The sequence below is a fragment of the Lissotriton vulgaris genome, unplaced genomic scaffold (genome assembly GCF_964263255.1).
Source record: "Lissotriton vulgaris unplaced genomic scaffold, aLisVul1.2 SCAFFOLD_1673, whole genome shotgun sequence".
NCBI lineage: Eukaryota > Metazoa > Chordata > Amphibia > Caudata > Salamandridae > Lissotriton > Lissotriton vulgaris.
The window spans coordinates 25,054-48,842 of NW_028241535.1; the positions used below are offsets into that span (position 1 = coordinate 25,054).

General features: G+C 40.7%; 28 non-coding genes across 28 annotated transcripts; 10 read left to right on the plus strand and 18 right to left on the minus strand.

Annotated features, from left to right (window-relative positions):
• Positions 1 to 232: 232 nt before the first annotated feature.
• Positions 233 to 327, plus strand: TRNAI-UAU (transfer RNA isoleucine (anticodon UAU)). Its single transcript has 2 exons — positions 233 to 270; positions 292 to 327. It is a non-coding gene; the product is annotated as a tRNA-Ile (tRNA).
• A 1,134-nt stretch (positions 328 to 1,461) lies between these two features.
• On the minus strand, positions 1,462 to 1,533 carry TRNAT-UGU (transfer RNA threonine (anticodon UGU)). Its single transcript has one exon. It is a non-coding gene; the product is annotated as a tRNA-Thr (tRNA).
• A 589-nt stretch (positions 1,534 to 2,122) lies between these two features.
• On the minus strand, positions 2,123 to 2,204 carry TRNAS-GCU (transfer RNA serine (anticodon GCU)). Its single transcript has one exon. It is a non-coding gene; the product is annotated as a tRNA-Ser (tRNA).
• Positions 2,205 to 2,493: 289 nt separating this feature from the next.
• On the plus strand, positions 2,494 to 2,588 carry TRNAI-UAU (transfer RNA isoleucine (anticodon UAU)). Its single transcript has 2 exons — positions 2,494 to 2,531; positions 2,553 to 2,588. It is a non-coding gene; the product is annotated as a tRNA-Ile (tRNA).
• A 1,158-nt stretch (positions 2,589 to 3,746) lies between these two features.
• Positions 3,747 to 3,818, minus strand: TRNAT-UGU (transfer RNA threonine (anticodon UGU)). The gene has a single exon. It is a non-coding gene; the product is annotated as a tRNA-Thr (tRNA).
• Positions 3,819 to 4,407: 589 nt separating this feature from the next.
• Positions 4,408 to 4,489, minus strand: TRNAS-GCU (transfer RNA serine (anticodon GCU)). Its single transcript has one exon. It is a non-coding gene; the product is annotated as a tRNA-Ser (tRNA).
• A 289-nt stretch (positions 4,490 to 4,778) lies between these two features.
• On the plus strand, positions 4,779 to 4,873 carry TRNAI-UAU (transfer RNA isoleucine (anticodon UAU)). Its single transcript has 2 exons — positions 4,779 to 4,816; positions 4,838 to 4,873. It is a non-coding gene; the product is annotated as a tRNA-Ile (tRNA).
• A 1,144-nt stretch (positions 4,874 to 6,017) lies between these two features.
• TRNAT-UGU (transfer RNA threonine (anticodon UGU)) lies at positions 6,018 to 6,089 on the minus strand. The gene has a single exon. It is a non-coding gene; the product is annotated as a tRNA-Thr (tRNA).
• Positions 6,090 to 6,678: 589 nt separating this feature from the next.
• Positions 6,679 to 6,760, minus strand: TRNAS-GCU (transfer RNA serine (anticodon GCU)). The gene has a single exon. It is a non-coding gene; the product is annotated as a tRNA-Ser (tRNA).
• Positions 6,761 to 8,939: 2,179 nt separating this feature from the next.
• On the minus strand, positions 8,940 to 9,021 carry TRNAS-GCU (transfer RNA serine (anticodon GCU)). The gene has a single exon. It is a non-coding gene; the product is annotated as a tRNA-Ser (tRNA).
• Positions 9,022 to 9,310: 289 nt separating this feature from the next.
• On the plus strand, positions 9,311 to 9,405 carry TRNAI-UAU (transfer RNA isoleucine (anticodon UAU)). The gene is made up of 2 exons: positions 9,311 to 9,348; positions 9,370 to 9,405. It is a non-coding gene; the product is annotated as a tRNA-Ile (tRNA).
• A 1,155-nt stretch (positions 9,406 to 10,560) lies between these two features.
• Positions 10,561 to 10,632, minus strand: TRNAT-UGU (transfer RNA threonine (anticodon UGU)). Its single transcript has one exon. It is a non-coding gene; the product is annotated as a tRNA-Thr (tRNA).
• A 589-nt stretch (positions 10,633 to 11,221) lies between these two features.
• Positions 11,222 to 11,303, minus strand: TRNAS-GCU (transfer RNA serine (anticodon GCU)). Its single transcript has one exon. It is a non-coding gene; the product is annotated as a tRNA-Ser (tRNA).
• Positions 11,304 to 11,592: 289 nt separating this feature from the next.
• On the plus strand, positions 11,593 to 11,687 carry TRNAI-UAU (transfer RNA isoleucine (anticodon UAU)). Its single transcript has 2 exons — positions 11,593 to 11,630; positions 11,652 to 11,687. It is a non-coding gene; the product is annotated as a tRNA-Ile (tRNA).
• A 1,155-nt stretch (positions 11,688 to 12,842) lies between these two features.
• On the minus strand, positions 12,843 to 12,914 carry TRNAT-UGU (transfer RNA threonine (anticodon UGU)). Its single transcript has one exon. It is a non-coding gene; the product is annotated as a tRNA-Thr (tRNA).
• Positions 12,915 to 13,503: 589 nt separating this feature from the next.
• On the minus strand, positions 13,504 to 13,585 carry TRNAS-GCU (transfer RNA serine (anticodon GCU)). The gene has a single exon. It is a non-coding gene; the product is annotated as a tRNA-Ser (tRNA).
• A 289-nt stretch (positions 13,586 to 13,874) lies between these two features.
• On the plus strand, positions 13,875 to 13,969 carry TRNAI-UAU (transfer RNA isoleucine (anticodon UAU)). Its single transcript has 2 exons — positions 13,875 to 13,912; positions 13,934 to 13,969. It is a non-coding gene; the product is annotated as a tRNA-Ile (tRNA).
• Positions 13,970 to 15,103: 1,134 nt separating this feature from the next.
• TRNAT-UGU (transfer RNA threonine (anticodon UGU)) lies at positions 15,104 to 15,175 on the minus strand. Its single transcript has one exon. It is a non-coding gene; the product is annotated as a tRNA-Thr (tRNA).
• A 589-nt stretch (positions 15,176 to 15,764) lies between these two features.
• On the minus strand, positions 15,765 to 15,846 carry TRNAS-GCU (transfer RNA serine (anticodon GCU)). Its single transcript has one exon. It is a non-coding gene; the product is annotated as a tRNA-Ser (tRNA).
• Positions 15,847 to 16,135: 289 nt separating this feature from the next.
• On the plus strand, positions 16,136 to 16,230 carry TRNAI-UAU (transfer RNA isoleucine (anticodon UAU)). The gene is made up of 2 exons: positions 16,136 to 16,173; positions 16,195 to 16,230. It is a non-coding gene; the product is annotated as a tRNA-Ile (tRNA).
• Positions 16,231 to 17,374: 1,144 nt separating this feature from the next.
• TRNAT-UGU (transfer RNA threonine (anticodon UGU)) lies at positions 17,375 to 17,446 on the minus strand. Its single transcript has one exon. It is a non-coding gene; the product is annotated as a tRNA-Thr (tRNA).
• A 589-nt stretch (positions 17,447 to 18,035) lies between these two features.
• TRNAS-GCU (transfer RNA serine (anticodon GCU)) lies at positions 18,036 to 18,117 on the minus strand. The gene has a single exon. It is a non-coding gene; the product is annotated as a tRNA-Ser (tRNA).
• Positions 18,118 to 18,406: 289 nt separating this feature from the next.
• TRNAI-UAU (transfer RNA isoleucine (anticodon UAU)) lies at positions 18,407 to 18,501 on the plus strand. The gene is made up of 2 exons: positions 18,407 to 18,444; positions 18,466 to 18,501. It is a non-coding gene; the product is annotated as a tRNA-Ile (tRNA).
• Positions 18,502 to 20,296: 1,795 nt separating this feature from the next.
• Positions 20,297 to 20,378, minus strand: TRNAS-GCU (transfer RNA serine (anticodon GCU)). The gene has a single exon. It is a non-coding gene; the product is annotated as a tRNA-Ser (tRNA).
• A 289-nt stretch (positions 20,379 to 20,667) lies between these two features.
• TRNAI-UAU (transfer RNA isoleucine (anticodon UAU)) lies at positions 20,668 to 20,762 on the plus strand. Its single transcript has 2 exons — positions 20,668 to 20,705; positions 20,727 to 20,762. It is a non-coding gene; the product is annotated as a tRNA-Ile (tRNA).
• A 1,155-nt stretch (positions 20,763 to 21,917) lies between these two features.
• Positions 21,918 to 21,989, minus strand: TRNAT-UGU (transfer RNA threonine (anticodon UGU)). The gene has a single exon. It is a non-coding gene; the product is annotated as a tRNA-Thr (tRNA).
• A 589-nt stretch (positions 21,990 to 22,578) lies between these two features.
• TRNAS-GCU (transfer RNA serine (anticodon GCU)) lies at positions 22,579 to 22,660 on the minus strand. The gene has a single exon. It is a non-coding gene; the product is annotated as a tRNA-Ser (tRNA).
• Positions 22,661 to 22,949: 289 nt separating this feature from the next.
• TRNAI-UAU (transfer RNA isoleucine (anticodon UAU)) lies at positions 22,950 to 23,044 on the plus strand. Its single transcript has 2 exons — positions 22,950 to 22,987; positions 23,009 to 23,044. It is a non-coding gene; the product is annotated as a tRNA-Ile (tRNA).
• The last annotated feature ends 745 nt before the right edge of the window (positions 23,045 to 23,789 follow it).

Genomic DNA, 23,789 nt, shown 5'->3' on the forward strand with positions numbered 1-23,789 from the left:
ATAAGCATAAGTTTATCCTAGACTGTGTCAGAACGGCAAATGTATGGGGTGTTCAATAGACAGAGCACACGATATAGCAGAATTATCAAATCTATTCCATTTGGACTGTATTTTTAATAGTCATGATAAAATGCTAGCATGTGAGCCGATCTTGCACAGTGAATAATGGAGCAGTGCAGTATCTACTTGGTTAGCACTAGATGGCTCAAATGGGGAGGAATGAAAACAGTGAGCTCCAGTGGCGCAATCGGTTAGCGCGCGGTACTTATACAGCAGTACTTGCACTGAGCCATGCCGAGGTTGTGAGTTCGAGCCTCACCTGGAGCAGCTGATTGGTTTTCATAAACCATTTCACTAAAAGTAAAGATTAGACTCAGAATAAAGACGGCTCTTGCTAGAGAGTCTTAACTTCTTTTCAGGATCTGCGTGTCCGACTCCTCCAGGTGCCAAATATCACATATCCTATGCGATGCTCCTTATAAACATTCAATGATGTACCATCTTGCATAGCATGCAAACACCACATCAGTGCATTTAAAAATACTTTTGTAGAATAATAAATATGATGAATACATTGTTGTCACGGGATAACCATAAACTGAGGAGCTGCAAACAGTGCTGTGTCAGCTACATACAATAAAATTTAACTCAAAGAAATATCAAAAGAAGAGCATCATCATATTAAAGTTTCTAGTCAACATAAGAGTTGCACCATAGCAGCTTATGGTGCTTTCTGCTCAGATTGTGCCTCCAATCCCACATTGACTTTTTTAGTCTTTGCAATTTTAAAAAACAATTCCTGCTCAAAGCTAGCTTTTCAAAACCATTCAACCTATTACATTTATTTCTCTAACCTGTGAATGTGGTCCATGTTCTCTTTTCCTCATTCCCATCATGATACTCCCTTTCCGGAAACCAAGTTCACTTCTTTATCCAGCCCACCCATCCAAGGTCACCAAATCTATGAAGCAATTCTGCTTTTTCTCACATTCTCTCCATGTACAAGATACCTTGTATCAATTGAATGGACAGCAGGAGAGGTGAATATTTATGGTTAGTGGGGGTGGGGTTTTGAAGATTAACCTCATTTGACTAAGAGCCGGGGTATCTGGGAGAAAAAGTATTTTAAGGGGGATTAAGTTCATATCTCCTTGGTGAAATTTCTAGAGCCTTATTTCATCCTTTCTGTGGATGCAGACTCAGTCGGAACAGACGTCCTAGTCCTCGCTCTGCCTTTCAAAGGAACTTTAAATATGCATGGCTTATTTGGCTTTGCCCGGCAGGCGTTCGTCAGGCGATCGGAAGGGGTGAGGCAATAGTTTATGGTTCAATGGTTTTCATGAAGTCTTCTTGATAAGATGAAAGATGGAAAGGAAAGCTTGTCAATAAGCAAACTTAAGACAAGGTGTGACTCCTAGCAAGAATGACTTGAAAACAACATACAGAAACACACATATAAAAAGGCCCTGATGAGGCTTGAACTCATGACCCCTGCTTTACAAGACCAGTGCTCTGCCACTGAGCTACAAGGCCGGTCTGCCTGCAGTTTGTAAATCGCAACATGTATTCTTACTGCGGTATGAAGATATCTATGATTTTGAGACTCTGTATGGAAATGCAGTTGCATTTGAATGTCTACATGCGTGCACAAATCGAAGAGCATGCTTAAGACACTTTTCTTGAAAGTAGGAAAAACTCCATTTTGATTTGAGAACATAAGAGTATTCACATTTATGACCATACTGAAAGCTCTACTGAGTATGTCCGCAATCAGTGACAGATAGAGAACTCACTTATTAGAAGTGATCTGTCTCTATGGGGCAGACACATGTAAACACTCAGACACTTGAGACGGCTGAAACTTTAGGAGTAAGAAATGCTTTCTTATCAGTCTATCTATCCAAACTTGTTGGAAGGCCAGGAGTGAGGAATAGGCAATCCTCTGGACACTTCATGAAAGATCTAATTTCAATTAAGCACAAAATACTTCCCTTTATTTGACATAAATGCCATAATGGAATAGTCAGTTGGGCCCTTCTAGTGGATTATGGCAGTGTCTTGAAAGAGAGTGTAATTGTACTACGAGACATGCTCACCTTCAAAAGAGTGTCTGATGGCTTTCCGACGAAGGTGGGATTCGAACCCACGAGTGCAGAGCACAATGGATTAGCAGTCCATCGCCTTAACCACTCGGCCACCTCGTCTGCCTTAGGGGCCTATATTTCATTTTTGGAGAAATTCTAACTATGTGCTAAATAAAAATAAGCATAAGTTTATCCTAGACTGTGTCAGAACGGCAAATGTATGGGGTGTTCAATAGACAGAGCACACGATATAGCAGAATTATCAAATCTATTCCATTTGGACTGTATTTTTAATAGTCATGATAACATGCTAGCATGTGAGTCGATCTTGCACAGTGAATAATGGAGCAGTGCAGTATCTACTTGGTTAGCACTAGATGGCTCAAATGGGGAGGAATGAAAACAGTGAGCTCCAGTGGCGCAATCGGTTAGCACGCGGTACTTATACAGCAGTACTTGCACTGAGCCATGCCGAGGTTGTGAGTTCGAGCTTCACCTGGAGCAGCTGATTGGTTTTCATAAACCATTTCACTAAAAGTAAAGATTAGACTCAGAATAAAGACGGCTCTTGCTAGAGAGTCTTAACTTCTTTTCAGGATCTGCGTGTCCGACTCCTCCAGGTGCCAAATATCACATATCCTATGCGATGCTCCTTATAAACATTCAATGATATACCATCTTGCATAGCATGCAAACACCACATCAGTGCATTTAAAAATACTTTTGTAGAATAATAAATATGATGAATACATTGTTGTCACGGGATAACCATAAACTGAGGAGCTACAAACAGTGCTGTGTCAGCTACATACAATAAAATTTAACTCAAAGAAATATCAAAAGAAGAGCATCATCATATTAAAGTTTCTAGTCAACATAAGAGTTGCACCATAGCAGCTTATGGTGCTTTCTGCTCAGATTGTGCCTCCAATCCCACATTGACTTTTTTAGTCTTTGCAATTTTAAAAAACAATTCCTGCTCAAAGCTAGCTTTTCAAAACCATTCAACCTATTACATTTATTTCTCTAACCTGTGAATGTGGTCCATGTTCTCTTTTCCTCATTCCCATCATGATACTCCCTTTCCGGAAACCAAGTTCACTTCTTTATCCAGCCCACCCATCCAAGGTCACCAAATCTATGAAGCAATTCTGCTTTTTCTCACATTCTCTCCATGTACAAGATACCTTGTATCAATTGAATGGACAGCAGGAGAGGTGAATATTTATGGTTAGTGGGGGTGGGGTTTTGAAGATTAACCTCATTTGACTAAGAGCCGGGGTATCTGGGAGAAAAAGTATTTTAAGGGGGATTAAGTTCATATCTCCTTGGTGAAATTTCTAGAGCCTTATTTCATCCTTTCTGTGGATGCAGACTCAGTCGGAACAGACGTCCTAGTCCTCGCTCTGCCTTTCAAAGGAACTTTAAATATGCATGGCTTATTTGGCTTTGCCCGGCAGGGCTTGCCCGGCGGGGTGAGAATGGCGTTTGTCAGGCGTTCGGAAGGGGTGAGGCAATAGTTTATGGTTCAATGGTTTTCATGAAGTCTTCTTGATAAGATGAAAGATGGAAAGGGAAGCTTGTCAATAAGCAAACTTAAGACAAGGTGTGACTCCTAGCAAGAATGACTTGAAAACAACATACAGAAACACACATATAAAAAGGCCCTGATGAGGCTTGAACTCATGACCCCTGGTTTACAAGACCAGTGCTCTGCCACTGAGCTACAAGGCCGGTCTGCCTGCAGTTTGTAAATCACAACATGTATTTTTACTGCGGTATGAAGATATCTATGATTTTGAGACTCTGTATGGAAATGCAGTTGCATTTGAATGTCTACATGCGTGCACAAATCGAAGAGCATGCTTAAGACACTTTTCTTGAAAGTAGGAAAAACTCCATTTTGATTTGAGAACATAAGAGTATTCACATTTATGACCATACTGAAAGCTCTACTGAGTATGTCCGCAATCAGTGACAGATAGAGAACTCACTTATTAGAAGTGATCTGTCTCTGTGGGGCAGACACATGTAAACACTCAGACACTTGAGACGGCTGAAACTTTAGGAGTAAGAAATGCTTTCTTATCAGTCTATCTATCCAAACTGGTTGGAAGGCCAGGAGTGAGGAATAGGCAATCCTATGGACACTTCATGAAAGATCTAATTTCAATTAAGCACAAAATACTTCCCTTTATTTGACATAAATGCCATAATGGAATAGTCAGTTGGGCCCTTCTAGTGGATTATGGCAGTGTCTTGAAAGAGAGTGTAATTGTACTACGAGACATGCTCACCTTCAAAAGAGTGTCTGATGGCTTTCCGACGAAGGTGGGATTCGAACCCACGCGTGCAGAGCACAATGGATTAGCAGTCCATCGCCTTACCCACTCGGCCACCTCGTCTGCCTTAGGGGCCTATATTTCATTTTTGGAGAAATTCTAACTATGTGCTAATTAAAAATAAGCATAAGTTTATCCTAGACTGTGTCAGAACGGCAAATGTATGGGGTGTTCAATAGACAGAGCACACGATATAGCAGAATTATCAAATCTATTCCATTTGGACTGTATTTTTAATAGTCATGATAACATGCTAGCATGTGAGTCGATCTTGCACAGTGAATAATGGAGCAGTGCAGTATCTACTTGGTTAGCACTAGATGGCTCAAATGGGGAGGAATGAAAACAGTGAGCTCCAGTGGCGCAATCGGTTAGCGCGCGGTACTTATACAGCAGTACTTGCACTGAGCCATGCCGAGGTTGTGAGTTCGAGCTTCACCTGGAGCAGCTGATTGGTTTTCATAAACCATTTCACTAAAAGTAAAGATTAGACTCAGAATAAAGACGGCTCTTGCTAGAGAGTCTTAACTTCTTTTCAGGATCTGCGTGTTCGACTCCTCCAGGTGCCAAATATCACATATCCTATGCGATGCTCCTTATAAACATTCAATGATGTACCATCTTGCATAGCATGCAAACACCACATCAGTGCATTTAAAAATACTTTTGTAGAATAATAAATATGATGAATACATTGTTGTCACGGGATAACCATAAACTGAGGAGCTGCAAACAGTGCTGTGTCAGCTACATACAACAAAATTTAACTCAAAGAAATATCAAAAGAAGAGCATCATCATATTAAAGTTTCTAGTCAACATAAGAGTTGCACCATAGCAGCTTATGGTGCTTTCTGCTCAGATTGTGCCTCCAAACCCACATTGACTTTTTTAGTCTTTGCAATTTTAAAAAACAATTCCTGCTCAAAGCTAGCTTTTCAAAACCATTCAACCTATTACATTTATTTCTCTAACCTGTGAATGTGGTCCATGTTCTCTTTTCCTCATTCCCATCATGATACTCCCTTTCCGGAAACCAAGTTCACTTCTTTATCCAGCCCACCCATCCAAGGTCACCAAATCTATGAAGCAATTCTGCTTTTTCTCACATTCTCTCCATGTACAAGATACCTTGTATCAATTGAATGGACAGCAGGAGAGGTGAATATTTATGGTTAGTGGGGGTGGGGTTTTGAAGATTAACCTCATTTGACTAAGAGCCGGGGTATCTGGGAGAAAAAGTATTTTAAGGGGGATTAAGTTCATATCTCCTTGGTGAAATTTCTAGAGCCTTATTTCATCCTTTCTGTGGATGCAGACTCAGTCGGAACAGACGTCCTAGTCCTCGCTCTGCCTTTCAAAGGAACTTTAAATATGCATGGCTTATTTGGCTTTGCCCGGCGGGGTGAGAATGGCGTTTGTCAGGCGTTCGGAAGGGGTGAGGCAATAGTTTATGGTTCAATGGTTTTCATGAAGTCTTCTTGATAAGATGAAAGATGGAAAGGGAAGCTTGTCAATAAGCAAACTTAAGACAAGGTGTGACTCCTAGCAAGAATGACTTGAAAACAACATACAAAAACACACATATAAAAAGGCCCTGATGAGGCTTGAACTCATGACCCCTGGTTTACAAGACCAGTGCTCTGCCACTGAGCTACAAGGCTGGTCTGCCTGCAGTTTGTAAATCACAACATGTATTTTTACTGCGGTATGAAGATATCTATGATTTTGAGACTCTGTATGGAAATGCAGTTGCATTTGAATGTCTACATGCGTGCACAAATCGAAGAGCATGCTTAAGACACTTTTCTTGAAAGTAGGAAAAACTCCATTTTGATTTGAGAACATAAGAGTATTCACATTTATGACCATACTGAAAGCTCTACTGAGTATGTCCGCAATCAGTGACAGATAGAAAACTCACTTATTAGAAGTGATCTGTCTCTGTGGGGCAGACACATGTAAACACTCAGACACTTGAGACGGCTGAAACTTTAGGAGTAAGAAATGCTTTCTTATCAGTCTATCTATCCAAACTGGTTGGAAGGCCAGGAGTGAGGAATAGGCAATCCTCTGGACACTTCATGAAAGATCTAATTTCAATTAAGCACAAAATACTTCCCTTTATTTGACATAAATGCCATAATGGAATAGTCAGTTGGGCCCTTCTAGTGGATTATGGCAGTGTCTTGAAAGAGAGTGTAATTGTACTACGAGACATGCTCACCTTCAAAAGAGTGTCTGATGGCTTTCCGACGAAGGTGGGATTCGAACCCACGCGTGCAGAGCACAATGGATTAGCAGTCCATCGCCTTAACCACTCGGCCACCTCGTCTGCCTTAGGGGCCTATATTTCATTTTTGGAGAAATTCTAACTATGTGCTAAATAAAAATAAGCATAAGTTTATCCTAGACTGTGTCAGAACGGCAAATGTATGGGGTGTTCAATAGACAGAGCACACGATATAGCAGAATTATCAAATCTATTCCATTTGTACTGTATTTTTAATAGTCATGATAACATGCTAGCATGTGAAACGATCTTGCACAGTGAATAATGGAGCAGTGCAGTATCTACTTGGTTAGCACTAGATGGCTCAAATGGGGAGGAATGAAAACAGTGAGCTCCAGTGGCGCAATCGGTTAGCACGCGGTACTTATACAGCAGTACTTGCACTGAGCCATGCTGAGGTTGTGAGTTCGAGCTTCACCTGGAGCAGCTGATTGGTTTTCATAAACCATTTCACTAAAAGTAAAGATTAGACTCAGAATAAAGACGGCTCTTGCTAGAGAGTCTTAACTTCTTTTCAGGATCTGCGTGTCCGACTCCTCCAGGTGCCAAATATCACATATCCTATGCGATGCTCCTTATAAACATTCAATGATGTACCATCTTGCATAGCATGCAAACACCACATCAGTGCATTTAAAAATACTTTTGTAGAATAATAAATATGATGAATACATTGTTGTCACGGGATAACCATAAACTGAGGAGCTGCAAACAGTGCTGTGTCAGCTACATACAATAAAATTTAACTCAAAGAAATATCAAAAGAAGAGCATCATCATATTAAAGTTTCTAGTCAACATAAGAGTTGCACCATAGCAGCTTATGGTGCTTTCTGCTCAGATTGTGCCTCCAATCCCACATTGACTTTTTTAGTCTTTGCAATTTTAAAAAACAATTCCTGCTCAAAGCTAGCTTTTCAAAACCATTCAACCTATTACATTTATTTCTCTAACCTGTGAATGTGGTCCATGTTCTCTTTTCCTCATTCCCATCATGATACTCCCTTTCCGGAAACCAAGTTCACTTCTTTATCCAGCCCACCCATCCAAGGTCACCAAATCTATGAAGCAACTCTGCTTTTTCTCACATTCTCTCCATGTACAAGATACCTTGTATCAATTGAATGGACAGCAGGAGAGGTGAATATTTATGGTTAGTGGGGGTGGGGTTTTGAAGATTAACCTCATTTGACTAAGAGCCGGGGTATCTGGGAGAAAAAGTATTTTAAGGGGGATTAAGTTCATATCTCCTTGGTGAAATTTCTAGAGCCTTATTTCATCCTTTCTGTGGATGCAGACTCAGTCGGAACAGACGTCCTAGTCCTCGCTCTGCCTTTCAAAGGAACTTTAAATATGCATGGCTTATTTGGCTTTGCCCGGCAGGCGTTCGTCAGGCGATCGGAAGGGGTGAGGCAATAGTTTATGGTTCAATGGTTTTCATGAAGTCTTCTTGATAAGATGAAAGATGGAAAGGGAAGCTTGTCAATAAGCAAACTTAAGACAAGGTGTGACTCCTAGCAAGAATGACTTGAAAACAACATACAGAAACACACATATAAAAAGGCCCTGATGAGGCTTGAACTCATGACCCCTGCTTTACAAGACCAGTGCTCTGCCACTGCGCTACAAGGCCGGTCTGCCTGCAGTTTGTAAATCGCAACATGTATTCTTACTGCGGTATGAAGATATCTATGATTTTGAGACTCTGTATGGAAATGCAGTTGCATTTGAATGTCTACATGCGTGCACAAATCGAAGAGCATGCTTAAGACACTTTTCTTGAAAGTAGGAAAAACTCCATTTTGATTTGAGAACATAAGAGTATTCACATTTATGACCATACTGAAAGCTCTAGTGAGTATGTCCGCAATCAGTGACAGATATAGAACTCACTTATTAGAAGTGATCTGTCTCTGTGGGGCAGACAAATGTAAACACTCATACACTTGAGACGGCTGAAACTTTAGGAGTAAGAAATGCTTTCTTATCAGTCTATCTATCCAAACTGGTTGGAAGGCCAGGAGTGAGGAATAGGCAATCCTCTGGACACTTCATGAAAGATCTAATTTCAATTAAGCACAAAATACTTCCCTTTATTTGACATAAATGCCATAATGGAATAGTCAGTTGGGCCCTTCTAGTGGATTATGGCAGTGTCTTGAAAGAGAGTGTAATTGTACTACGAGACATGCTCACCTTCAAAAGAGTGTCTGATGGCTTTCCGACGAAGGTGGGATTCGAACCCACGCGTGCAGAGCACAATGGATTAGCAGTCCATCGCCTTAACCACTCGGCCACCTCGTCTGCCTTAGGGGCCTATATTTCATTTTTGGAGAAATTCTAACTATGTGCTAAATAAAAATAAGCATAAGTTTATCCTAGACTGTGTCAGAACGGCAAATGTATGGGGTGTTCAATAGACAGAGCACACGATATAGCAGAATTATCAAATCTATTCCATTTGGACTGTATTTTTAATAGTCATGATAACATGCTAGCATGTGAGTCGATCTTGCACAGTGAATAATGGAGCAGTGCAGTATCTACTTGGTTAGCACTAGATGGCTCAAATGGGGAGGAATGAAAACAGTGAGCTCCAGTGGCGCAATCGGTTAGCACGCGGTACTTATACAGCAGTACTTGCACTGAGCCATGCCGAGGTTGTGAGTTCGAGCTTCACCTGGAGCAGCTGATTGGTTATCATAAACCATTTCACTAAAAGTAAAGATTAGACTCAGAATAAAGACGGCTCTTGCTAGAGAGTCTTAACTTCTTTTCAGGATCTGCGTGTCCGACTCCTCCAGGTGCCAAATATCACATATCCTATGCGATGCTCCTTATAAACATTCAATGATGTACCATCTTGCATAGCATGCAAACACCACATCAGTGCATTTAAAAATACTTTTGTAGAATAATAAATATGATGAATACATTGTTGTCACGGGATAACCATAAACTGAGGAGCTGCAAACAGTGCTGTGTCAGCTACATACAATAAAATTTAACTCAAAGAAATATCAAAAGAAGAGCATCATCATATTAAAGTTTCTAGTCAACATAAGAGTTGCACCATAGCAGCTTATGGTGCTTTCTGCTCAGATTGTGCCTCCAATCCCAAATTGACTTTTTTAGTCTTTGCAATTTTAAAAAACAATTCCTGCTCAAAGCTAGCTTTTCAAAACCATTCAACCTATTACATTTATTTCTCTAACCTGTGAATGTGGTCCATGTTCTCTTTTCCTCATTCCCATCATGATACTCCCTTTCCGGAAACCAAGTTCACTTCTTTATCCAGCCCACCCATCCAAGGTCACCAAATCTATGAAGCAATTCTGCTTTTTCTCACATTCTCTCCATGTACAAGATACCTTGTATCAATTGAATGGACAGCAGGAGAGGTGAATATTTATGGTTAGTGGGGGTGGGGTTTTGAAGATTAACCTCATTTGACTAAGAGCCGGGGTATCTGGGAGAAAAAGTATTTTAAGGGGGATGAAGTTCATATCTCCTTGGTGAAATTTCTAGAGCCTTATTTCATCCTTTCTGTGGATGCAGACTCAGTCGGAACAGACGTCCTAGTCCTCGCTCTGCCTTTCAAAGGAACTTTAAATATGAATGGCTTATTTGGCTTTGCCCGGCGGGGTGAGAATGGCGTTTGTCAGGCGTTCGTCAGGCGATCGGAAGGGGTGAGGCAATAGTTTATGGTTCAATGGTTTTCATGAACTCTTCTTGATAAGATGAAAGATGGAAAGGGAAGCTTGTCAATAAGCAAACTTAAGACAAGGTGTGACTCCTAGAAAGAATGACTTGAAAACAACATACAGAAACACACATATAAAAAGGCCCTGATGAGGCTTGAACTCATGACCCCTAGTCTACAAGACCAGTGCTCTGCCACTGAGCTACAAGGCCGGTCTGCCTGCAGTTTGTAAATCGCAACATGTATTCTTACTGCGGTATGAAGATATCTATGATTTTGAGACTCTGTATGGAAATGCAGTTGCATTTGAATGTCTACATGCGTGCACAAATCGAAGAGCATGCTTAAGACACTTTTCTTGAAAGTAGGAAAAACTCCATTTTGATTTGAGAACATAAGAGTATTCACATTTATGACCATACTGAAAGCTCTAGTGAGTATGTCCGCAATCAGTGACAGATAGAGAACTCACTTATTAGAAGTGATCTGTCTCTGTGGGGCAGACAAATGTAAACACTCATACACTTGAGACGGCTGAAACTTTAGGAGTAAGAAATGCTTTCTTATCAGTCTATCTATCCAAACTGGTTGGAAGGCCAGGAGTGAGGAATAGGCAATCCTCTGGACACTTCATGAAAGATCTAATTTCAATTAAGCACAAAATACTTCCCTTTATTTGACATAAATGCCATAATGGAATAGTCAGTTGGGCCCTTCTAGTGGATTATGGCAGTGTCTTGAAAGAGAGTGTAATTGTACTACGAGACATGCTCACCTTCAAAAGAGTGTGTGATGGCTTTCCGACGAAGGTGGGATTCAAACCCACGCTTGCAGAGCACAATGGATTAGCAGTCCATCGCCTTAACCACTCGGCCACCTCGTCTGCCTTAGGGGCCTATATTTCATTTTTGGAGAAATTCTAACTATGTGCTAATTAAAAATAAGCATAAGTTTATCCTAGACTGTGTCAGAACGGCAAATGTATGGGGTGTTCAATAGACAGAGCACACGATATAGCAGAATTATCAAATCTATTCCATTTGGACTGTATTTTTAATAGTCATGATAACATGCTAGCATGTGAGTCGATCTTGCACAGTGAATAATGGAGCAGTGCAGTATCTACTTGGTTAGTACTAGATGGCTCAAATGGGGAGAAATGAAAACCGAGAGCTCCAGTGGCGCAATCGGTTAGCGCGCGGTACTTATACAGCAGTACTTGCACTGAGCCATGCCGAGGTTGTGAGTTCGAGCTTCACCTGGAGCAGCTGATTGGTTTTCATAAACCATTTCACTAAAAGTAAAGATTAGACTCAGAATAAAGACGGCTCTTGCTAGAGAGTCTTAACTTCTTTTCAGGATCTGCGTGTCCGACTCCTCCAGGTGCCAAATATCACATATCCTATGCGATGCTCCTTATAAACATTCAATGATGTACCATCTTGCATAGCATGCAAACACCACATCAGTGCATTTAAAAATACTTTTGTAGAATAATAAATATGATGAATACATTGTTGTCACGGGATAACCATAAACTGAGGAGCTGCAAACAGTGCTGTGTCAGCTACATACAATAAAATTTAACTCAAAGAAATATCAAAAGAAGAGCATCATCATATTAAAGTTTCTAGTCAACACAAGAGTTGCACCATAGCAGCTTATGGTGCTTTCTGCTCAGATTGTGCCTCCAATCCCACATTGACTTTTTTAGTCTTTGCAATTTTAAAAAACAATTCCTGCTCAAAGCTAGCTTTTCAAAACCATTCAACCTATTACATTTATTTCTCTAACCTGTGAATGTGGTCCATGTTCTCTTTTCCTCATTCCCATCATGATACTCCCTTTCCGGAAACCAAGTTCACTTCTTTATCCAGCCCACCCATCCAAGGTCACCAAATCTATGAAGCAATTCTGCTTTTTCTCACATTCTCTCCATGTACAAGATACCTTGTATCAATTGAATGGACAGCAGGAGAGGTGAATATTTATGGTTAGTGGGGGTGGGGTTTTGAAGATTAACCTCATTTGACTAAGAGCCGGGGTATCTGGGAGAAAAAGTATTTTAAGGGGGATGAAGTTCATATCTCCTTGGTGAAATTTCTAGAGCCTTATTTCATCCTTTCTGTGGATGCAGACTCAGTCGGAACAGACGTCCTAGTCCTCGCTCTGCCTTTCAAAGGAACTTTAAATATGCATGGCTTATTTGGCTTTGCCCGGCGGGGTGAGAATGGCGTTTGTCAGGCGTTCGTCAGGCGATCGGAAGGGGTGAGGCAATAGTTTATGGTTCAATGGTTTTCATGAACTCTTCTTGATAAGATGAAAGATGGAAAGGGAAGCTTGTCAATAAGCAAACTTAAGACAAGGTGTGACTCCTAGAAAGAATGACTTGAAAACAACATACAGAAACACACATATAAAAAGGCCCTGATGAGGCTTGAACTCATGACCCCTGGTTTACAAGACCAGTGCTCTGCCACTGAGCTACAAGGCCGGTCTGCCTGCAGTTTGTAAATCGCAACATGTATTCTTACTGCGGTATGAAGATATCTATGATTTTGAGACTCTGTATGGAAATGCAGTTGCATTTGAATGTCTACATGCGTGCACAAATCGAAGAGCATTCTTAAGACACTTTTCTTGAAAGTAGGAAAAACTCCATTTTGATTTGAGAACATAAGAGTATTCACATTTATGACCATACTGAAAGCTCTAGTGAGTATGTCCGCAATCAGTGACAGATAGAGAACTCACTTATTAGAAGTGATCTGTCTCTGTGGGGCAGACAAATGTAAACACTCAGACACTTGAGACGGCTGAAACTTTAGGAGTAAGAAATGCTTTCTTATCAGTCTATCTATCCAAACTGGTTGGAAGGCCAGGAGTGAGGAATAGGCAATCCTCTGGACACTTCATGAAAGATCTAATTTCAATTAAGCACAAAATACTTCCCTTTATTTGACATAAATGCCATAATGGAATAGTCAGTTGGGCCCTTCTAGTGGATTATGGCAGTGTCTTGAAAGAGAGTGTAATTGTACTACGAGACATGCTCCCCTTCAAAAGAGTGTCTGATGGCTTTCCGACGAAGGTGGGATTCGAACCCACGCGTGCAGAGCACAATGGATTAGCAGTCCATCGCCTTAACCACTCGGCCACCTCGTCTGCCTTAGGGGCCTATATTTCATTTTTGGAGAAATTCTAACTATGTGCTAATTAAAAATAAGCATAAGTTTATCCTACACTGTGTCAGAACGGCAAATGTATGGGGTGTTCAATAGACAGAGCACACGATATAGCAGAATTATCAAATCTATTCCATTTGGACTGTATTTTTAATAGTCATGATAACATGCTAGCATGTGAGTCGATCTTGCACAGTGAATAATGGAGCAGTGCAGTATCTACTTGGTTAGCACTAGATGGCTCAAATGGGGAGGAATGAAAACAGTGAGCTCCAGTGGCGCAATCGGTTAGCGCGCGGTACTTATACAGCAGTACTTGCACTGAGCCATGCCGAGGTTGTGAGTTCGAGCCTCACCTGGAGCAGCTGATTGGTTTTCATAAACCATTTCACTAAAAGTAAAGATTAGACTCAGAATAAAGACGGCTCTTGCTAGAGAGTCTTAACTTCTTTTCAGGATCTGCGTGTCCGACTCCTCCAGGTGCCAAATATCACATATCCTATGCGATGCTCCTTATAAACATTCAATGATGTACCATCTTGCATAGCATGCAAACACCACATCAGTGCATTTAAAAATACTTTTGTAGAATAATAAATATGATGAATACATTGTTGTCACGGGATAACCATAAACTGAGGAGCTGCAAACAGTGCTGTGTCAGCTACATACAATAAAATTTAACTCAAAGAAATATCAAAAGAAGAGCATCATCATATTAAAGTTTCTAGTCAACATAAGAGTTGCACCATAGCAGCTTATGGTGCTTTCTGCTCAGATTGTGCCTCCAATCCCACATTGACTTTTTTAGTCTTTGCAATTTTAAAAAACAATTCCTGCTCAAAGCTAGCTTTTCAAAACCATTCAACCTATTACATTTATTTCTCTAACCTGTGAATGTGGTCCATGTTCTCTTTTCCTCATTCCCATCATGATACTCCCTTTCCGGAAACCAAGTTCACTTCTTTATCCAGCCCACCCATCCAAGGTCACCAAATCTATGAAGCAATTCTGCTTTTTCTCACATTCTCTCCATGTACAAGATACCTTGTATCAATTGAATGGACAGCAGGAGAGGTGAATATTTATGGTTAGTGGGGGTGGGGTTTTGAAGATTAACCTCATTTGACTAAGAGCCGGGGTATCTGGGAGAAAAAGTATTTTAAGGGGGATTAAGTTCATATCTCCTTGGTGAAATTTCTAGAGCCTTATTTCATCCTTTCTGTGGATGCAGACTCAGTCGGAACAGACGTCCTAGTCCTCGCTCTGCCTTTCAAAGGAACTTTAAATATGCATGGCTTATTTGGCTTTGCCCGGCAGGCGTTCGTCAGGCGATCGGAAGGGGTGAGGCAATAGTTTATGGTTCAATGGTTTTCATGAAGTCTTCTTGATAAGATGAAAGATGGAAAGGAAAGCTTGTCAATAAGCAAACTTAAGACAAGGTGTGACTCCTAGCAAGAATGACTTGAAAACAACATACAGAAACACACATATAAAAAGGCCCTGATGAGGCTTGAACTCATGACCCCTGCTTTACAAGACCAGTGCTCTGCCACTGAGCTACAAGGCCGGTCTGCCTGCAGTTTGTAAATCGCAACATGTATTCTTACTGCGGTATGAAGATATCTATGATTTTGAGACTCTGTATGGAAATGCAGTTGCATTTGAATGTCTACATGCGTGCACAAATCGAAGAGCATGCTTAAGACACTTTTCTTGAAAGTAGGAAAAACTCCATTTTGATTTGAGAACATAAGAGTATTCACATTTATGACCATACTGAAAGCTCTACTGAGTATGTCCGCAATCAGTGACAGATAGAGAACTCACTTATTAGAAGTGATCTGTCTCTATGGGGCAGACACATGTAAACACTCAGACACTTGAGACGGCTGAAACTTTAGGAGTAAGAAATGCTTTCTTATCAGTCTATCTATCCAAACTTGTTGGAAGGCCAGGAGTGAGGAATAGGCAATCCTCTGGACACTTCATGAAAGATCTAATTTCAATTAAGCACAAAATACTTCCCTTTATTTGACATAAATGCCATAATGGAATAGTCAGTTGGGCCCTTCTAGTGGATTATGGCAGTGTCTTGAAAGAGAGTGTAATTGTACTACGAGACATGCTCACCTTCAAAAGAGTGTCTGATGGCTTTCCGACGAAGGTGGGATTCGAACCCACGAGTGCAGAGCACAATGGATTAGCAGTCCATCGCCTTAACCACTCGGCCACCTCGTCTGCCTTAGGGGCCTATATTTCATTTTTGGAGAAATTCTAACTATGTGCTAAATAAAAATAAGCATAAGTTTATCCTAGACTGTGTCAGAACGGCAAATGTATGGGGTGTTCAATAGACAGAGCACACGATATAGCAGAATTATCAAATCTATTCCATTTGGACTGTATTTTTAATAGTCATGATAACATGCTAGCATGTGAGTCGATCTTGCACAGTGAATAATGGAGCAGTGCAGTATCTACTTGGTTAGCACTAGATGGCTCAAATGGGGAGGAATGAAAACAGTGAGCTCCAGTGGCGCAATCGGTTAGCACGCGGTACTTATACAGCAGTACTTGCACTGAGCCATGCCGAGGTTGTGAGTTCGAGCTTCACCTGGAGCAGCTGATTGGTTTTCATAAACCATTTCACTAAAAGTAAAGATTAGACTCAGAATAAAGACGGCTCTTGCTAGAGAGTCTTAACTTCTTTTCAGGATCTGCGTGTCCGACTCCTCCAGGTGCCAAATATCACATATCCTATGCGATGCTCCTTATAAACATTCAATGATATACCATCTTGCATAGCATGCAAACACCACATCAGTGCATTTAAAAATACTTTTGTAGAATAATAAATATGATGAATACATTGTTGTCACGGGATAACCATAAACTGAGGAGCTACAAACAGTGCTGTGTCAGCTACATACAATAAAATTTAACTCAAAGAAATATCAAAAGAAGAGCATCATCATATTAAAGTTTCTAGTCAACATAAGAGTTGCACCATAGCAGCTTATGGTGCTTTCTGCTCAGATTGTGCCTCCAATCCCACATTGACTTTTTTAGTCTTTGCAATTTTAAAAAACAATTCCTGCTCAAAGCTAGCTTTTCAAAACCATTCAACCTATTACATTTATTTCTCTAACCTGTGAATGTGGTCCATGTTCTCTTTTCCTCATTCCCATCATGATACTCCCTTTCCGGAAACCAAGTTCACTTCTTTATCCAGCCCACCCATCCAAGGTCACCAAATCTATGAAGCAATTCTGCTTTTTCTCACATTCTCTCCATGTACAAGATACCTTGTATCAATTGAATGGACAGCAGGAGAGGTGAATATTTATGGTTAGTGGGGGTGGGGTTTTGAAGATTAACCTCATTTGACTAAGAGCCGGGGTATCTGGGAGAAAAAGTATTTTAAGGGGGATTAAGTTCATATCTCCTTGGTGAAATTTCTAGAGCCTTATTTCATCCTTTCTGTGGATGCAGACTCAGTCGGAACAGACGTCCTAGTCCTCGCTCTGCCTTTCAAAGGAACTTTAAATATGCATGGCTTATTTGGCTTTGCCCGGCGGGGTGAGAATGGCGTTTGTCAGGCGTTCGGAAGGGGTGAGGCAATAGTTTATGGTTCAATGGTTTTCATGAAGTCTTCTTGATAAGATGAAAGATGGAAAGGGAAGCTTGTCAATAAGCAAACTTAAGACAAGGTGTGACTCCTAGCAAGAATGACTTGAAAACAACATACAGAAACACACATATAAAAAGGCCCTGATGAGGCTTGAACTCATGACCCCTGGTTTACAAGACCAGTGCTCTGCCACTGAGCTACAAGGCCGGTCTGCCTGCAGTTTGTAAATCACAACATGTATTTTTACTGCGGTATGAAGATATCTATGATTTTGAGACTCTGTATGGAAATGCAGTTGCATTTGAATGTCTACATGCGTGCACAAATCGAAGAGCATGCTTAAGACACTTTTCTTGAAAGTAGGAAAAACTCCATTTTGATTTGAGAACATAAGAGTATTCACATTTATGACCATACTGAAAGCTCTACTGAGTATGTCCGCAATCAGTGACAGATAGAGAACTCACTTATTAGAAGTGATCTGTCTCTGTGGGGCAGACACATGTAAACACTCAGACACTTGAGACGGCTGAAACTTTAGGAGTAAGAAATGCTTTCTTATCAGTCTATCTATCCAAACTGGTTGGAAGGCCAGGAGTGAGGAATAGGCAATCCTATGGACACTTCATGAAAGATCTAATTTCAATTAAGCACAAAATACTTCCCTTTATTTGACATAAATGCCATAATGGAATAGTCAGTTGGGCCCTTCTAGTGGATTATGGCAGTGTCTTGAAAGAGAGTGTAATTGTACTACGAGACATGCTCACCTTCAAAAGAGTGTCTGATGGCTTTCCGACGAAGGTGGGATTCGAACCCACGCGTGCAGAGCACAATGGATTAGCAGTCCATCGCCTTACCCACTCGGCCACCTCGTCTGCCTTAGGGGCCTATATTTCATTTTTGGAGAAATTCTAACTATGTGCTAATTAAAAATAAGCATAAGTTTATCCTAGACTGTGTCAGAACGGCAAATGTATGGGGTGTTCAATAGACAGAGCACACGATATAGCAGAATTATCAAATCTATTCCATTTGGACTGTATTTTTAATAGTCATGATAACATGCTAGCATGTGAGTCGATCTTGCACAGTGAATAATGGAGCAGTGCAGTATCTACTTGGTTAGCACTAGATGGCTCAAATGGGGAGGAATGAAAACAGTGAGCTCCAGTGGCGCAATCGGTTAGCGCGCGGTACTTATACAGCAGTACTTGCACTGAGCCATGCCGAGGTTGTGAGTTCGAGCTTCACCTGGAGCAGCTGATTGGTTTTCATAAACCATTTCACTAAAAGTAAAGATTAGACTCAGAATAAAGACGGCTCTTGCTAGAGAGTCTTAACTTCTTTTCAGGATCTGCGTGTTCGACTCCTCCAGGTGCCAAATATCACATATCCTATGCGATGCTCCTTATAAACATTCAATGATGTACCATCTTGCATAGCATGCAAACACCACATCAGTGCATTTAAAAATACTTTTGTAGAATAATAAATATGATGAATACATTGTTGTCACGGGATAACCATAAACTGAGGAGCTGCAAACAGTGCTGTGTCAGCTACATACAACAAAATTTAACTCAAAGAAATATCAAAAGAAGAGCATCATCATATTAAAGTTTCTAGTCAACATAAGAGTTGCACCATAGCAGCTTATGGTGCTTTCTGCTCAGATTGTGCCTCCAAACCCACATTGACTTTTTTAGTCTTTGCAATTTTAAAAAACAATTCCTGCTCAAAGCTAGCTTTTCAAAACCATTCAACCTATTACATTTATTTCTCTAACCTGTGAATGTGGTCCATGTTCTCTTTTCCTCATTCCCATCATGATACTCCCTTTCCGGAAACCAAGTTCACTTCTTTATCCAGCCCACCCATCCAAGGTCACCAAATCTATGAAGCAATTCTGCTTTTTCTCACATTCTCTCCATGTACAAGATACCTTGTATCAATTGAATGGACAGCAGGAGAGGTGAATATTTATGGTTAGTGGGGGTGGGGTTTTGAAGATTAACCTCATTTGACTAAGAGCCGGGGTATCTGGGAGAAAAAGTATTTTAAGGGGGATTAAGTTCATATCTCCTTGGTGAAATTTCTAGAGCCTTATTTCATCCTTTCTGTGGATGCAGACTCAGTCGGAACAGACGTCCTAGTCCTCGCTCTGCCTTTCAAAGGAACTTTAAATATGCATGGCTTATTTGGCTTTGCCCGGCAGGCGTTCGTCAGGCGATCGGAAGGGGTGAGGCAATAGTTTATGGTTCAATGGTTTTCATGAAGTCTTCTTGATAAGATGAAAGATGGAAAGGGAAGCTTGTCAATAAGCAAACTTAAGACAAGGTGTGACTCCTAGCAAGAATGACTTGAAAACAACATACAGAAACACACATATAAAAAGGCCCTGATGAGGCTTGAACTCATGACCCCTGCTTTACAAGACCAGTGCTCTGCCACTGCGCTACAAGGCCGGTCTGCCTGCAGTTTGTAAATCGCAACATGTATTCTTACTGCGGTATGAAGATATCTATGATTTTGAGACTCTGTATGGAAATGCAGTTGCATTTGAATGTCTACATGCGTGCACAAATCGAAGAGCATGCTTAAGACACTTTTCTTGAAAGTAGGAAAAACTCCATTTTGATTTGAGAACATAAGAGTATTCACATTTATGACCATACTGAAAGCTCTAGTGAGTATGTCCGCAATCAGTGACAGATATAGAACTCACTTATTAGAAGTGATCTGTCTCTGTGGGGCAGACAAATGTAAACACTCATACACTTGAGACGGCTGAAACTTTAGGAGTAAGAAATGCTTTCTTATCAGTCTATCTATCCAAACTGGTTGGAAGGCCAGGAGTGAGGAATAGGCAATCCTCTGGACACTTCATGAAAGATCTAATTTCAATTAAGCACAAAATACTTCCCTTTATTTGACATAAATGCCATAATGGAATAGTCAGTTGGGCCCTTCTAGTGGATTATGGCAGTGTCTTGAAAGAGAGTGTAATTGTACTACGAGACATGCTCACCTTCAAAAGAGTGTCTGATGGCTTTCCGACGAAGGTGGGATTCGAACCCACGCGTGCAGAGCACAATGGATTAGCAGTCCATCGCCTTAACCACTCGGCCACCTCGTCTGCCTTAGGGGCCTATATTTCATTTTTGGAGAAATTCTAACTATGTGCTAAATAAAAATAAGCATAAGTTTATCCTAGACTGTGTCAGAACGGCAAATGTATGGGGTGTTCAATAGACAGAGCACACGATATAGCAGAATTATCAAATCTATTCCATTTGGACTGTATTTTTAATAGTCATGATAACATGCTAGCATGTGAGTCGATCTTGCACAGTGAATAATGGAGCAGTGCAGTATCTACTTGGTTAGCACTAGATGGCTCAAATGGGGAGGAATGAAAACAGTGAGCTCCAGTGGCGCAATCGGTTAGCACGCGGTACTTATACAGCAGTACTTGCACTGAGCCATGCCGAGGTTGTGAGTTCGAGCTTCACCTGGAGCAGCTGATTGGTTATCATAAACCATTTCACTAAAAGTAAAGATTAGACTCAGAATAAAGACGGCTCTTGCTAGAGAGTCTTAACTTCTTTTCAGGATCTGCGTGTCCGACTCCTCCAGGTGCCAAATATCACATATCCTATGCGATGCTCCTTATAAACATTCAATGATGTACCATCTTGCATAGCATGCAAACACCACATCAGTGCATTTAAAAATACTTTTGTAGAATAATAAATATGATGAATACATTGTTGTCACGGGATAACCATAAACTGAGGAGCTGCAAACAGTGCTGTGTCAGCTACATACAATAAAATTTAACTCAAAGAAATATCAAAAGAAGAGCATCATCATATTAAAGTTTCTAGTCAACATAAGAGTTGCACCATAGCAGCTTATGGTGCTTTCTGCTCAGATTGTGCCTCCAATCCCAAATTGACTTTTTTAGTCTTTGCAATTTTAAAAAACAATTCCTGCTCAAAGCTAGCTTTTCAAAACCATTCAACCTATTACATTTATTTCTCTAACCTGTGAATGTGGTCCATGTTCTCTTTTCCTCATTCCCATCATGATACTCCCTTTCCGGAAACCAAGTTCACTTCTTTATCCAGCCCACCCATCCAAGGTCACCAAATCTATGAAGCAATTCTGCTTTTTCTCACATTCTCTCCATGTACAAGATACCTTGTATCAATTGAATGGACAGCAGGAGAGGTGAATATTTATGGTTAGTGGGGGTGGGGTTTTGAAGATTAACCTCATTTGACTAAGAGCCGGGGTATCTGGGAGAAAAAGTATTTTAAGGGGGATGAAGTTCATATCTCCTTGGTGAAATTTCTAGAGCCTTATTTCATCCTTTCTGTGGATGCAGACTCAGTCGGAACAGACGTCCTAGTCCTCGCTCTGCCTTTCAAAGGAACTTTAAATATGAATGGCTTATTTGGCTTTGCCCGGCGGGGTGAGAATGGCGTTTGTCAGGCGTTCGTCAGGCGATCGGAAGGGGTGAGGCAATAGTTTATGGTTCAATGGTTTTCATGAACTCTTCTTGATAAGATGAAAGATGGAAAGGGAAGCTTGTCAATAAGCAAACTTAAGACAAGGTGTGACTCCTAGAAAGAATGACTTGAAAACAACATACAGAAACACACATATAAAAAGGCCCTGATGAGGCTTGAACTCATGACCCCTAGTCTACAAGACCAGTGCTCTGCCACTGAGCTACAAGGCCGGTCTGCCTGCAGTTTGTAAATCGCAACATGTATTCTTACTGCGGTATGAAGATATCTATGATTTTGAGACTCTGTATGGAAATGCAGTTGCATTTGAATGTCTACATGCGTGCACAAATCGAAGAGCATGCTTAAGACACTTTTCTTGAAAGTAGGAAAAACTCCATTTTGATTTGAGAACATAAGAGTATTCACATTTATGACCATACTGAAAGCTCTAGTGAGTATGTCCGCAATCAGTGACAGATAGAGAACTCACTTATTAGAAGTGATCTGTCTCTGTGGGGCAGACAAATGTAAACACTCATACACTTGAGACGGCTGAAACTTTAGGAGTAAGAAATGCTTTCTTATCAGTCTATCTATCCAAACTGGTTGGAAGGCCAGGAGTGAGGAATAGGCAATCCTCTGGACACTTCATGAAAGATCTAATTTCAATTAAGCACAAAATACTTCCCTTTATTTGACATAAATGCCATAATGGAATAGTCAGTTGGGCCCTTCTAGTGGATTATGGCAGTGTCTTGAAAGAGAGTGTAATTGTACTACGAGACATGCTCACCTTCAAAAGAGTGTGTGATGGCTTTCCGACGAAGGTGGGATTCAAACCCACGCTTGCAGAGCACAATGGATTAGCAGTCCATCGCCTTAACCACTCGGCCACCTCGTCTGCCTTAGGGGCCTATATTTCATTTTTGGAGAAATTCTAACTATGTGCTAATTAAAAATAAGCATAAGTTTATCCTAGACTGTGTCAGAACGGCAAATGTATGGGGTGTTCAATAGACAGAGCACACGATATAGCAGAATTATCAAATCTATTCCATTTGGACTGTATTTTTAATAGTCATGATAACATGCTAGCATGTGAGTCGATCTTGCACAGTGAATAATGGAGCAGTGCAGTATCTACTTGGTTAGTACTAGATGGCTCAAATGGGGAGAAATGAAAACCGAGAGCTCCAGTGGCGCAATCGGTTAGCGCGCGGTACTTATACAGCAGTACTTGCACTGAGCCATGCCGAGGTTGTGAGTTCGAGCTTCACCTGGAGCAGCTGATTGGTTTTCATAAACCATTTCACTAAAAGTAAAGATTAGACTCAGAATAAAGACGGCTCTTGCTAGAGAGTCTTAACTTCTTTTCAGGATCTGCGTGTCCGACTCCTCCAGGTGCCAAATATCACATATCCTATGCGATGCTCCTTATAAACATTCAATGATGTACCATCTTGCATAGCATGCAAACACCACATCAGTGCATTTAAAAATACTTTTGTAGAATAATAAATATGATGAATACATTGTTGTCACGGGATAACCATAAACTGAGGAGCTGCAAACAGTGCTGTGTCAGCTACATACAATAAAATTTAACTCAAAGAAATATCAAAAGAAGAGCATCATCATATTAAAGTTTCTAGTCAACACAAGAGTTGCACCATAGCAGCTTATGGTGCTTTCTGCTCAGATTGTGCCTCCAATCCCACATTGACTTTTTTAGTCTTTGCAATTTTAAAAAACAATTCCTGCTCAAAGCTAGCTTTTCAAAACCATTCAACCTATTACATTTATTTCTCTAACCTGTGAATGTGGTCCATGTTCTCTTTTCCTCATTCCCATCATGATACTCCCTTTCCGGAAACCAAGTTCACTTCTTTATCCAGCCCACCCATCCAAGGTCACCAAATCTATGAAGCAATTCTGCTTTTTCTCACATTCTCTCCATGTACAAGATACCTTGTATCAATTGAATGGACAGCAGGAGAGGTGAATATTTATGGTTAGTGGGGGTGGGGTTT